This window comes from Suncus etruscus, chromosome 5 (genome assembly GCF_024139225.1).
Source record: "Suncus etruscus isolate mSunEtr1 chromosome 5, mSunEtr1.pri.cur, whole genome shotgun sequence".
Lineage (NCBI taxonomy): Eukaryota > Metazoa > Chordata > Mammalia > Eulipotyphla > Soricidae > Suncus > Suncus etruscus.
The window spans coordinates 12,241,542-12,250,611 of NC_064852.1; positions in this window are offsets into that span (position 1 = coordinate 12,241,542).

Genomic DNA, 9,070 nt, shown 5'->3' on the forward strand with positions numbered 1-9,070 from the left:
AGGAGGAAAGAAAGACAATGGAGGAAAGAGACAATGGAGAAAAGAAAGAAAGAGAAAAAAGAGAGAAAGAAGGAAAGAAAGACAGAAAGAAAGAAAAGAAGGAAGGAAGAAAGAAGAAAGAAAGAATGGGGGCCAGAGAGATAGCATGGAGGTAGGGTATTTGCCTTGCATGCAGAAGGACCGTGGTTCGAATCCCAGCATCCCATATGGTCCCCCAAGCCTGTTAGGAGCAATTTCTGAAAGTAGAGCCAGGAGTAACTCCTGAGTGCTGCCGGGTTTGACCCAAAACAAAACAAAACAAAACAAAACTAAACAAAAAATGGTTTTGGTTTTGGGGCCACACCCAACAGTGCTTGGGGTCTATTGCTCAAGGGTGACCCCTAGTGTATGTGTGTGTGACCAATGGTGCCAGGGATTTGCACCAGGACTGAGATGCAAAGCAAGTGTCTTAATCCTGTACTATCTCTCTGGCTCACAAGTGTTTGTCTTTGTTGTTGTTGTTGTTGTTGTTATTATTGCTTGGTTTTTGGGTCACATCCAGCAGGGTTCAAAGGCCAGTCCTGGCTCCACACCCAGAAATTGCTCCTGGTAGGCTTGGGAGACCACTTGGGATGCCGGGATTCGAACCACTGTCCCCCTGCATGCAAGGCAAATGCCTACCTTCATGCTCTCTCTCTACCTTCATGCTCTCTCTCCAGACCCAAAAGTGTTTGTCTTAAAGCTCTTCTCAGGAAACAGAATTATCACATGACCTACTAATTCTACTCTTTTGTGCATACCTCAAAATAATTAGAAACAGGTATTCAAGAAAATATCTGTACATGAAAGTTCTCATCAGTGTTATTCCCCAAAGTCAAAAGATGGAAACAAGGAGTCAGAAAGATAGCATGAAGGTAAGGCATTTGCCTTGCATGCAGAAGGACGGTGGTTCAAATCCCGGCATCCCATATGGCCCCCCGAGACTGCAAGGAGTGACTTCTGATCAAAGAGCCAGGAGTAACCCCTGAGCGCAGCCGGGTATGACCCAAAAAACAAACAAACAAACAAAAAAAGATGGAAACAAACCAAATGCATTTCAACTAGAAATGGAATGAATAAACTATGGTCTCTAGATGATCAAACATTAATTACCCAGAGCAAAGAAAAATGTATTGGGGACTGGAGAGATAGTACAGAGGGTAGGACACTTGCTTTGCACTCAGCCTGCCTGGGTTCAATCCCTGGCATCCCATAGGGCTCCCTAAACCCTATCAGGACTGATTCCCAGAGCACAGAACCAAAAGTAAGTCTTGGGCATTGCCAGGGTGGACCAGAAAGAAAGAAAGCAAGAAAAGGAAGGAAGGAAGGAAGGAAGGAAGGAAGGAAGGAAGGAAGGAAGGAAGGAAGGAAGGAAGGAAGGAAGGAAGGAAGGAAGGAAGAAAAAGGGCCCAGAGAGATAGCACAGCAGTGCTTGCCTTGCAAGCAGCTGATCCTGGACCAAAGGTGGTTGGTTCGAATCCCGGTGTCCCATATGGTCCCCCATGCCTGCCAGGAGCTATTTCTGAGCAGACAGCCAGGAGTAACCCCTGAGCACCACTGGGTGTGGCCCAAAAATCAAAAAAAAAAAGAAGAAAAGAGAAAGAAAGAAAGAAAGAAAGAAAGAAAGAAAGAAAGAAAGAAAGAAAGAAAGAAAGAAAGAAAGAAAGAAAGAAAGAAAGAAAAAGAAAGGAAGGAAGGAAGGAAAGAAGAAAGAAAAAAGAAAGAAGAAAGAAAGAGAAGAAAAAAAGGAAGGAAGGAAGAAAGAAAAAAGAAAGAAGAAAGAAAGAGCAAGAAGAAAGAAAAAGGAAGGAAGGAAGGAAGGAAGGAAGGAAGGAAGGAAGGAAGGAAGGAAGGAAGGAAGGAAAAGAAAGAAGATAAAAAACACTGGTCAAGGATGAATTTCAAGGACATTGTGCTGACTGAAAAATATGAAATGCTGAGACAGAAGGCCAGTTGGTGGGCTGCAGGGAGCTAAAGGGAGAAGGAAACAAGGAGTAATTATTTCATGGGTATGGGGTTCCCTTTTGGGGTGATGACAACATTTGGAAATAGAGGTGGTAGGGGCCCAACATTGTGAGTGTATGAAATGCTACAGAATTATCCTTTTTCTGTTCAAAGTTATTCTTGGCTCAGCCCTCAAGGATCACTCCTGACAATGCTCAGGAGAGTGTATAGTGCCAGTCCAGTCCTCCTGCCTGCAGACAAAGCATGTTCCCAAGCCTTTTGAGTCATCTTCTCATCCCTTAGAGTACAATTTTTTAAAAGACATTTTTTATTGAGACTGGTTTACAATACTGTTAATAATGTTTTTTCTTGCACATAATTCCAACACCACACCCCTCACCTCTTGAGTACTTTGTTTGTGGGGCACACCCAGCAGTGTTCAGGGGTTACTCCTGGATCTGCACTCAGAAATTACTACTGGAAGGGGCCAGAGCAATAACACAGCATTAGGGCATTTGCATCGCATGTGGCCAACACGGGACAGACCCAGGTTCGATCCCCAGCATTTCGTATAGTCCCCCGCACCTTCGAGGAGCGATTTTTGTTTTGTTTTGTTTTGTTTTTGGGTCACACCCGGTGGGCTCAAGAGTTGCTCCTGGCTCTGTGCTCAGAAATCACTCCTGGGCCCGGAGAGATAGCACAGCGGTGTTTGCCTTGCAAGCAGCCGATCCAGGACCTAAGGTGGTTGGTTCGAATCCCGGTGTCCCATATGGTCCCCCGTGCCTGCCAGGAGCTATTTCTGTGGCCCAAAAACCAAAAACCAAACAAAAAAAAAAAAAGAAAGAAAGAAATAAATAAATCGCTCCTGGCAGGCACAGAGGACCATATGGGATGCTGGGATTCGAACCACTGTCAGTCCTGGATCAGTTGCGTGCAAGGCAAACACCCTATCGCTGTGCTATCTCTTTGGCCCAGAGTAAACCCTGAGCACCGCCAGGGTTAAAAAAAAAAAAAAAAGGAATTACTTCTGGTAGGCTCAGGGGACCAAATAGGATGCCGGGGTTCAAACCCAGGTCAGCCGTGTGCAAGGCAAACACTCTACCTTCTTTCTGTGCTATCACCCCAACCAACACCTCTAGAGTACATTTTTTTTTGGGGGGGGCATCACACCCGGCAGCGCTCAGGGGTTACTCCTGGCTCTATGCTCAGAAATCGCTCCTGGCAGGCTCTGGGAACCATACGGGATGTCGGGATTCGAACCACGGTCCTTCTGCGTCTAAGGCAAACGCCTTACCGAAGTGCTATCTCTCTGGCCCCTCTAGAGTACATTTTAAAATCATTAGCTTGATCTTATTTGACTATTCTAAGCAGTCACAAATATTAAAATATTTGAAATGTGACTAAATTTTAAAAAGTCCCTGTCTCCTGAGCATTTTTAGGAATGAAACCAAACCCCTGCCTCTGTGGAACCTGAGACAAAGAACATGTGGATAAAATAGAAGCAAATCAAAGCAAGAAGACTGCAATTGGGAGAGAGGGAGGATGATTAGCTGAGGATGGGGAGAAAATCCTGGGTGGAGACAGGTGCATTTCTGTCAGGGGTTTGCGGGCAGGGCTGTGGATCATCATGGGAAGAGAAGTGGAGACAGGAACAAATCTTCAATGGGGTAGAGAATAAATGATGTGACTGGGGGTGGGGACTGGAACGTTCCATGCAGTGGCATGACAGGCACAAAGATGCAAAGAGGCACCTCCACATCTCACAGGATCTGCAGCAGAAGTGAGGGGGGGTCTAAGAGGGGCTGTTGGCCTGCAGCCATCTTCTCTATGAGAAGCAGATCGCTGCCATGAGGTGAGGTGGGGTAGGAAAGAGCCCCAGACCTCAGGGCAAGGTCTTTGCATTCAGAAGATTGAGGGGAGGGGCCCAGAGATGATACAAATGGTCAGGCACAGACTTTGCATGGTTTGATCTCCTGGTTCCCCCAGCACCACCAGAAGTGACCCCTGAGCACGGAGTCAGGAATAGGTCTTGAGCACTGCCGGGGTGGCCTCAAACCATAAGAAAAGAAGTTGGGGTGTTTGAAGTCACAAATAGTCTTGCTACCCTGGTGGGCTCACTGGATCCCAGACTGACAAGGACCAAGCAGACCTGCCTTGCACAGAGGCGACAAGGGGCCTCAGTTGATCTGAGGGATGGTGGAGCTGGCAGCTGGTTCCCCCTTTTCACCCTGACAGTGAGGAACTCCCCCTGGTTAAGTTCATCCTGAGTCTCCCAAAAGCCAGGGAGCTCCTTGAAACTCCCAGAAATAGCCCTGTGTCCCCTGTTTTTGGGGTGCTTCTCCTTGGACCTCATGCTCCACTTCCTGGGGTCTCCCCCAGGTCCCAGCTTGCTGCCTCTAGGAGTTGGGCATCTTGTCTGACCCTGAAGATTCCATCTTGTCTCAGCACATCCCAGTCTGAGGACAGAGGTGTTCTGGGGGTACTGGACATTTTCTACACTGCTCTGGGTTCCCATCAGGCAGACTTTTACCTCTCAGTTCAGACCCCCCCCACCCCCAAGAGGGGAACACACCAGAAGGCAGGAGAGGACATGCCACTTTCCTGCAGTGCTAGGCTTCACAAGCTCTTAGAACTTCCCTCAGCTCCTTACAGTAGCTGGAAATGTTGCTCGGTTCTCTCCCACCCTTGTCCTACCCACCTTGGGGGTTAGTCCTCTCACCAAAAGCCTTTTACATTTATTAGTTTTGGGGAGACTTGCACAGGAGGTACTCAGGGGTATGCTCCTGGGGATGCTCAGGGGACCCTAGGTGGTGCTAGGGACTGAACTAGCATCAGCCTTGTGCCTGGCAAACACCTTAAATCCTGTACTGCCTCTCTGCTCCCTGACCTGTTTCCCTTCCTTCATCATGGACCCTCAGTCTTTCCCTCAACAGCCTGTGCACAGATGCAAACCACTTCTCAGCTCCAGTCCCATCCTGGGCTCGAACACACCTTTGTTCCACAATGGGAAAGACACTCCCTGTGCTGTAGGCTGGAGCTACAGAAGCTGAGGATCAACCCTTGGACAGACTTCTGAGGCAGAGAGTCTCTCTAAGCAGGGCCTGGGGAGCTTTGGCACCATGGCCAGTCGTGTTATGACTGAGGAGAGCAGTCCGGACCCCAGCCCTGAGGCATGCCAGGTCTGCAGTGCCAACTCTCACACACACACAGCAGACTTTCTGAAATGGGGGGAAAGGCAGCCTCTGGGAACCTGTGTCTGATGAGCAGGTGGGGAGTGGGGGGAGATGACAGGATCTGAGCGGGTAGAAAAGGCCCAACTTAATAGTTTGATTCCTCTCCACTTCTCCCAGAGAAAAAGAAGCAGAGAAGCAAAGGTGAGCTGTTTATTTTCAAAGCAAGCAACAGATTTCTTATGTTCTTCTATTTCTTCTGACAATCTCTGCGCTTAATGGCCTGATCATATCTAATAAGTTAAGAGATAAAATACGGTTCTTTGATGTGCGGGAGTGAAGAAGAGTGACAGCTGGCATTCCGCACAGGAAGTTCGTGCCTTGTCTAATTGTGTTGACTTCTCATTATTGCAAAGTCTCACAATCAATGGAGGATTTTTTTTTCCTTCCAACTTTCTCAAGCAGTTAGTTAACCATTTCCTGACTCCTGTTCTTCACCCCAGACATGCTCCGAATGGACCTGCTTTAGATGGAGTTGAAATGAACTCTACTCAACTCCTCCTCCTCCTCCTCCTCCTCCTCCTCTTCTTCTTCTTCTTCTTCTTCTTCTTCTTCTTCTTCTTCTTCTTCTTCTTCTTCTTCTTCTTCTCTTCTCCTCCTCCTCCTCCTCCTTCTTCCTTCTCTCCTTCCTCTTCCTCCTATTCTTTCTCTTCTTTTCCTTCTTCCCTTCTCCTTCTCTTCTTTCTTCTCCTCCTCTTCCCCTTCTCTCCTTCTCCTCCTTCTCATCCTCCTCCTTCTCCTCTCCTTCCTCTTCCTCCTCTTCTTTTTTTTTTTAAATTATTTATTTATTTTTTAGTTTTTTACTTATTTATTTTGGGTTTTTGGGCCACTCCTGGCGGTGCTCAGGGGTCACTCCTGGCTATCTGATCAGAAATCGCTCCTGGCAGGCACGGGGGACCATATGGGACACCAGGATTCAAACCAACCACCTTAGGTTCTGGATTGGCTGCTTGCAAGGCAAATGCCACTGTGCTATCTCTCCGGGCCCTTTTTTTCACTTTTTTTTCTTTTGGGGGGGGTAAATTTTTATTTTTAATTATGAGAACAATGATGCAAAGAAAGAGAACAAGGTAAAGTTTCAGTGGAATCACCCATAAACAGAGTTCTCAGAAGAAATCCCCTTGCTGACGCCTAAATTTTGGACTTACAGTCAAAGAACATTAAGAAAAATAAAACAGAACCCATGTACAATTACTTTGTCTACAAGTCCTCAGATTGTAGTACATTATGACATTCCTTATCAGTACACAAAGCAATCTAAAGCCATGAAATTTATGTGACTCCTTAAACATTGAAGGCATAGTATTTTTTTACATTTTCATGCACATGCATATTAGTTTAAGTTAACATCAAAAGTTTAAGTGTTTTTTTTTAAGGTTTAGAGTCAAAGGAGCACAGTAAAAACAGTGTTAGATTGGCAAATATTGTTTGCATAGGCCCACCAAACTATGGGGGACATGGAAAGGAAAAGCCTTGGCCTAAATACAAGGAGACTCTACACCTGGACAGCTGGTCATAGGCACTTGCTTTTTACCTAACCCTGTGATGGAAAAGCTACATTTGACACCCAGCGTTGAGGGTCCAGAAAAGGCCAGGGAGAGGGGCCTCCCTTGCCTCACACATCTAGATCTTTGTTTTTGTTTTGTTTAGTTTTGTTTTGTGGCCACACCTGGCAGCACTCGGTCAGCACTCCTGGCTCTGTGTTCAGAAATCACTCCTAGCAGGCTCAGGGGACCATATGGGATGACAGGGATCTAGCCCGGGTGAGCTTCTTGCAAGATAAAAATGCCCTACCTGCTGTACTATCACTCTAGCCCTCCATCTGGATTTTTTTGTGAGGAGGCACACCTGATGGTGCTCAGGATTTATTCCTAGCTCTGGATTTAGGGGTCACTCCTGGCAGTGTTCAGGGGACCATATGTAGGGCCAGGTTTTGAACCCAGGTCAGTACACACAAGGTAAGTGCCTTAATCTCTGTACTATCTCTCTGGCCACTGCTGTCCCATCTGGCTCTTTCCTGCCTAAAGGAACAAAATGCCAGGACTCTCTTTCTTCCTCCTCTCTAGGGCACTGAGACATAAATGTCAGGCACCATATGGAAGCTGTGAAGAAGGCCAAATTGGGGTGATGGGTTTGTTCACAACTACTTTACAGTAGAGAAGTCTTTGGGGCACACCTGTTAAGTGAATGTGAGGTGGGGCAGGCAGGAGATTGCTAAAGCCCCTGCATTTTAGGTGTACATAAAGCTATCAGTTTGATTCCTGATGCAGCCCATGTGTGCCAAGTGCTGGATAGCTCTAGAATCCCCAGCACAGGAAGTAAAACAATTTTTTTGGCAGAGCTCAGGGCTTACTCCTGGCTCTGGCTCCTGGACCATATGGGATGCCAGAGATTGAATCTGAGTTCCTCCCAGGTCAGCCTCGTACAAAGCAAACACCCTACCCCTGTGCTATCTCTCCATCTCCACAGGAAGTAATTTCTGGCCTTAGCACAGCAAGGACATATAAGCCCCTCAACTAGACTTGTGACCCTGGTGAGCAAACATGCAACCTTGGTCACTGCAAAGTAGAAACACAGGGCATGGAAGGGTCCAAGCTGAACTTTGTGACTCTACCTTTGGTTCCCATCCCTGAGGGCTTTCCCCATCCATTGGGGAGCTCTGTGGGAATGAACAGCAGTGAGAGCAGCAATCCTCCTGGTTCTGCTCAGGGCTGCACCAGAAAATTCCTTAATCTCTTGACCCAATTCCCCGGTGCTCTCTCACTACCTAAAGGCTTCCTTGCCCAGCAGATGACCTTAGGGACCAGAGAGGTAGCACAGCAGGCAAAGTATGCAAAGCATACAACCTGAGTTCAATTCTCTGCATTTTATATGGTCCCCCAAGCCTCACCAGGAGAGACCATTGAGCTGAGAGCCAGGTATAAACAAAAAATATGGTGACCTAAACACATGCTAATATTTTTTTGGGGGGCCCACACCCGGCATTGCTCCAGGGTTACTCCTGGATATCTGCTCAGAAATAGCTCCTAGCAGGCACGGGGGACCATATGGGACACCAGGATTTGAACCAACCACCTTAGGTCCTGGGTTGGCTGCTTGCAAGGCAAATGCCGCTGTGCTATCTCTCCGCCCCCCACTAATATTTATTTATATATGTGTATTGTTGTTGTTTAGGGGCCACACCCAGTGATACTCAGGGCTTAGTCCCTGCTCTGCACTCAGGAATCACTCCTAGATGTGCCTTGTAGATGGCAAACATCCTTCCTGCTGATCTATAGCACCAGTCCATAAGTAAATATTTTAAAGCTTTCAAATCTGGACCATATATTGGGACCATTTTCTCCTCCAGAGCATCTTAGTCTTTGTGTGTGATCTGATTCAAAATATTTAGAGTTCATTCCCATAATTTCTTCATTTGTGGTAAAGAGGCATTATTTATTGGTTTGGTTTGAGTTGTTTTTTGTTTGTTTAATTGTTTGGAGGGATTTTTATTTTCTTCAGAAAAATGGTAAGTGAGGCATGTCTGGTGTGGTGTTGGATCCTATTTCTTCCTTTACACTATGGGTTGCTTCCAGTGGCACTCAGAGGATGATGTGATACTGGGGATCAAGCTCATGCCTCTTCTGTAACAGAGTGTTCATTCCATCCCATGGAACTCTCTCCAGACCCTAAAGACAGGGTTTGAGTCAGACAGATCTTGGGTTGAATTCTCTCTATCCATTACTGACTCTGGGACCTCAGCCAATGACTTAATCTCAGGAACCTCAACAGAAAATGGTGAATAAAGAATGTAACTCAACTGGCTAGGGAGATGCTCAAAGAACTGGATCTGGAGCGCATGCCTTGCACACAGGAATCTTGAGCTTAATCTCTGAATA